A 6,000-nucleotide genomic window follows, 5' to 3' on the forward strand; every position below is an offset into this window, starting at 1 on the left:
GGTATAAACTCTCCCAGAAGTGGAAAAGTCAATATGTTCCTGGATCTTTTAATCATTAATGTTTTTTTTCCGAAAACCTGTAGCACTACAGTCAATTACAGGAAAATCTATATTCAGAATTTATCTGTACTCATAGTTCATGTTTTGGACATAATATTTACTCACCAAAAAAGAAAATCATATCAGCAGAATCAAAAGAATTGAGCATTGCTTTAATTTTTTTATGTTATTTGGTTTGATTATATAAATCTAATATTGACTTTGGAAACAATTTTTTTTCTCTTGGGTACTTTTACACTCTGAAGTGTATTCCTTCGTCAATAATCAATTCCTCAAATTTGTCAAATATTATGGTTTCATGAAATTATCCAGCACTGTTTTGAAAATCTTGAGTGCCTTTTGAACAGTTTGAGTACTGTGAATAAAATTCGGGATTTTCATTTCGAAAAAGCTTATTCAGTCGATTTACAACTGACAATAGGTATGATAAAAAAGTTAGGCACATATTTGTACCAGAATAATTTTGGTAGGGATTCTCGTATGTTTGTTATAGATACTTTATTCTAATAAAAATCAAATCTGGACCATTTCTAAAAAAATTGGGAAAATTGAGTGATATCAGGGAACGTGACAAAAAGCCTGGGAAATCCTGAAAAATCAGGAAGGTTGGCATCTCTGTCTACGACAAGGGCATTATTAAGCAACTATTGAAATGGTAACAACAAAACGGTGCATATTTGACCCAAATCGGATATTCCGAAGCATATTAAATAATTTTTCGAATTTCACACAAAAAATGGATTTCTTTTTCCCTAGCCTAATATAATGGTTTTCGGAAAGACGACACAGTTCATATGCATTTTAAAGAGAAGAAAACATTTGCATTGTTCTGCTCACAGACCTATCCCCCTAGTCCTATACACGTTTATAAACGTTTTACATTGCTAAAACAATTTTAGAACCGTTTTTTATTATTTTTGTTTTTACACAGTCTGATATTCTGGAGGTTTCGTTCCTGATTCTTCTATTGATAGGTTCAATTTTCTGTTTCAGACTGCTGCTGGTAGAACTGTCTCGAACCAAAGACTCAACTGCTTCACGTCTGCTCAATTTCCACAGGGTCAACGCAGTACAAATCCACTGTATTTCGATGCATGCTGAACAAGACACCATGGACATCTATTACGAAAGCTTTCCACCATCGCTGTCACCGTCGTCCAATGAGAGGCTGTCTAGTTTTAATAAAATAATAAAATTCTCTTTTTCGAAAGGATCCAAAATTCGGTTCCGAATGTCGTCTCGAATTGGAATTTCCCTGTCTGTCTGTCTTGCGACGACCGTCCCGAATATTGTTCCGACGGTTTGGTGTTGTTACACCATCGAGCGCGGCCACACTTGGAGCTTCTACACGGGGACCATCGGCACGTATGGGCGAGAAACGTCGAATTTTCGTCTTCATAGAAGGATATCATTCGGTTCGGGGTGGAAATTCAAATACAATACCGATGCACACACAGAGGTACATATGAAAGACTGAAGCCAGCTCGGGCCTGTGGGGAAACGCTCAACCACGACGACACAGAGCTTCGGAAGCTTAATAGAAGATTCCAAATTCAATGTAGTGAATGCTTAATTAAATTTTAACTATTGGACTATTTAAAGTGGAATAATTGGTTTCGTTATTTCGTTATTTCGGCAAGGAAATCTTCATTCGACGGAGTGGCAATGTGCTTGTTACACTGCGAAACGGGTGCTCAATTTGAGCGTTTAGGTTGGCAGAAATAATTCTGGAGGGAAATTTTAGCAGTGCAATGGAAAACACATTATCGTCGATTTTGGGTTTGTTTTCATGTGAGGATTATTCCCGACTGTGCATTGTTGGCTTGTTGTTTTTTTTTTCGACGGAATTAAGAAGTCTATCGGTATCACACCGCAGCATCGCTAGCAGAATTTTCAAACGACGTTTGGCGAAACACACCGACTCACCAGGAAACATAAAACCATTCACCAGCCAGGCGGATTATGCATCGCTTCACTATCTCCGTTCTCATGACAGTTGCCAATTCTTGACTGCGGACTCTGACACGGCCACAGCTATATGTACTTGCATGATGGGAGAAATGAATATTCGAATGCTAACCAATTGGTTTTTTAGCGAGTTTTACAGTGTTGTTCGAGATAATAATTAAATAATTGATTTTCCAGTTGGTCGGTGTTAAGTCAGACCGGACCATGTGACATTTTTATGATTACGAGAAAAACGAACATAAAGTTTAACGCTGTGCAATTTTCAAAGCATTTAACTTTTTCGTTCAATATTGTTCTCAGAAATGTTGGCTGCTCTCTGGCAATACTTTGACGTATGATAGTTGTAAAAAAACATCAAGTAGCATGCCAAAAAAGGCAGTTATTTGGCTGTCTATACGTACATGGTCCACTCTGACTGAACCAAATGAAGCATTTTTTGGGAGTTGGTCCACTATGACTGAACAATTTCGAAATATTTCTCAATCAATTAACAATTGTGAGTCAGAGTTTACCATTCTGCTATGAAAGTTTGAGCGAGAAGGATTGCAATGAGAAAACTTAGTACGGGATATAGTAGTGGAACAACTAAATTAGTGAATTTCAATAACATTTTGGAAGTGAAACACTTGAATGTTAATACTTTTTAATGTGTTATTATTAATTTTATCCTAAAAATTTATATTAAACTAGATTTTTTCTATCAATTAAAATGATGTTCTTTAACCGCTCCACAATTTGTTCTTTGACGCACAACTTCTATTTTTCTTAATTTGGCTGCAATATCGATATAAACAATTCCTGGTGAAAATTCAAGCAAAATCTTAAAAAATCACGATTTTTACCCCACTGTACATGTAATAGCCACTTAAACTTCACCTCAACATTGAAAGGTTACATTTCTTCATGAAATAAGTCATATTTGAAATATAAAAAACAAAAATTCCAAACTGAATATAATCGAGTCCAAAATTATATATAATCGAATCACATATAATCGAGTCTGTATATAATCGAGTCCGACCTGTACTGTATTCTATTAGTCAAATCATTTCATTTGATACCAATATTGAGAGGATTGCAAAAAATACATAGTCGACCATTTTGTGGTGGCGACCTTTTCGAATTTATGTTGTTCATAGTATAGTGTATTCTCCAAATCAAGCCATTCAGCCGTTTTTTTGCGGCGGCCAAATTGAATTTTTCAAGATCATGGAATACGCAGTTTTATAATGACAGTAGAATTAAATGTATGTTCCAAATTTCAGATCAATCATTCAACAGGAACGGGGTCAATTTTCTATTAATGTAGGACAACCCAACAAACATTCAAACATACATAGAAACAGGTCAAGCTGAATGAAACCGTTCAAAAAGTAATTAGTTGTTTGGGGACTGCGGCCATCTTGAAATTGGATTTTTCATTATCTGCTATGTTCTACTAGTCGAGAACTTTCTTCTGATACATTTTTGGGCATTTTTCATAAACAACTACGTTCTACTAGTCAAGCCTTTTCATTTGATACCCATATTGATGGGGTTCTGAGAAAATAGGTAACCCGCCATTTTGTAGTGGCCGCCATCTTAGATTTGCATTTTTCATAAATAACTGTATTCTACTAATCAAGCCCTTCATTTGATACCCATATTGATGGGGTAATGAAAAAAATATATACGGCGCCATTTTGTGGTGGTGGCTGTTTGAATTCGGCACTTGGATATTGTTTAAATTCAATATACAAATGATTGTCACATGGTCCACTCTGTCTGCATACTATGAGGGGTTTTCGTTGATCAATCATAACAATTTCGATCCGTTATTCCTGCTGAATGCGCGATTTTAAAAAAAATCTGATAAATGTGTTATGTAGCTTACATAATGCTTAACCAAATGCAATCAATAACTCGAGATTTTGAATTTTGCAACTTGGTCCCTCTGAATTAACACCGATTACTAGAGAAAAGGTCGTAAAGACGGACACCTAAAGTAAAAATTGATTTTTTCTTGAACTTCACAAAAAAATATATAGCTTTCTCACCCCGACTCGATAATCTAATTCTCAGTTAATAATAAAAATTATTTCTGCGGCAGAAATTTCGCTATATTGATATGTCCGGCATCTTTGGAAAAATATGAAAGAATCGGGAAAGACGGACACTTGAAGGCAAAGATGAACAATAACTGAAAAGTTATATTTTGCAATTCAAGTTGATGTACTCAACAGGTTTTGGAGCCCTTCAAATAGGCCTTAAATCGATTGAACAAAGAAGAAGCTTTACTAAAACCTAGAAAGACCTTGTAATTTTTCCCATTTTTTCATTTCTAAAATAGTTTGTTCTGTCCATTTGTGTGCATTCCCGAACAGAGCTGTCAATAACGGGCAACTTATGCAGCCGCTAGAATAGAAACAACGAAGGGGGGTAGCGAAAAGAGAATGTTTGCGAAGTAAACTCCACCCTTGCATAGTAAGTAAGCTGTCGCTACCGTATAAGTATTGCATGTCTTCTGAGGAAAATTCTCAGAATATTTCTGTGCCCGAAGAACAAAGGTCGCTTATTCTGCTCGTTTTATGTTTTATGTTTCCCATCGAGTTGTGAACGCTTGCGAATATTTCACTTGTGGTGCGTCTGGCATTGCAATTGTTCTGCTCAGGGCTCTGCATAGTCATAGTCAGCTGACTATCTGACTGACTATATCCGTATTCAGTTAGTAATGACTTTTGGCTTCTTCACGCAATTTCTCCACCAAAACGACTAAACAGTCAGTCGGGCGTTTAGTCGCTATCTACCGACTCGGCTATATCATTTCATTCTTCCCAGTAAAATTGTCCTCATTGCATTTTGAAGTGACTTCCCGCAAAACGAATTCGTTCCTCTCTCTCTCTCCCATGTACGTGTGCATGCATCGATGTTTGAGTTCAAAGTGGTTTGACATACGCTACAGGTGAGCTAGATTCTTTTGTATCGTACACGAAAATTACTAACACTCTTTTCCCGAGGATTCCAGTATTCGAGTTTTAGTCGAGTCAGTCGAGTCAGTTAAAATAACCACTGATTGGACTAGTTCACCAGTCATCCTCGCTAGACAACGCTAGTCAATTCATTTTCTAGTCAAGTCACTTTTTGTTGTGGGCGACTACCGAAGCAGTTCTAGTCGAAGCGAAGCTACTGAGAGTAGAGTCGGTCTTCATTTTTCACCTTCGAAGATTTCGAGCCCTGGTTCTGCTCCTAGCTTTGTTGACGGTTTTAACCGAAAGTCGAGAAATTATTTTTCATAAACGGTCATTCTCGCGATGTTTCATTTTTTTCGCTGCAACTGCACGGAGGATGCTTCTCGTTAAATACTCAGTGCAAAGCGTGCATTGATATAAAGAAACAAATTGCGACATATGACCAATTAGAATATTGTTTTTGCACTATCGCGCAACTATTGAAAAAAAAGATGAACTGTTTCATTGTGATGAAACATAATAATAATAATACAGATAATGTACTAAAAGCTAGAGAAAAATTACTCGCCTAAGCAGTTGGTACCCATTGTCCTTAACGAATTGTGCTGTGCAAAACGTAACATAAGTAGCTAATGACCAGGTACCGTCGATAGGGGTGAAAATGGGTCAAAAAAGGTAGTTTTAGAACTTTTTGTTGAATAGCTATCGTAAATTAGATTAAAACACAATTCTGATTACATAGAAATGTTCTCGAATGATGAACACTCGTAAGTGTTCAAGAAATTGTTGAATAATATTAATTTTTCACTGAACTACGATTAAATGAAAGCTGACCCAATCTCACCCCTTAGAGGGGGTGACAATGGGTCAAAGTAATGAATACAACTTTATATTAAGAGTTTCATTTAGGAATCAATTTCTCAATAATTTCAAGAAAATTTAACAATATTTAAGTGTCTTGAATGATTATTGAATGAAATAGTGTCAATCCACCTAGAAGTGCGATGGAAATGTTTATACAGCT

Source organism: Toxorhynchites rutilus, chromosome 3 (assembly GCF_029784135.1).
Source record: "Toxorhynchites rutilus septentrionalis strain SRP chromosome 3, ASM2978413v1, whole genome shotgun sequence".
Classification (NCBI taxonomy): domain Eukaryota; kingdom Metazoa; phylum Arthropoda; class Insecta; order Diptera; family Culicidae; genus Toxorhynchites; species Toxorhynchites rutilus.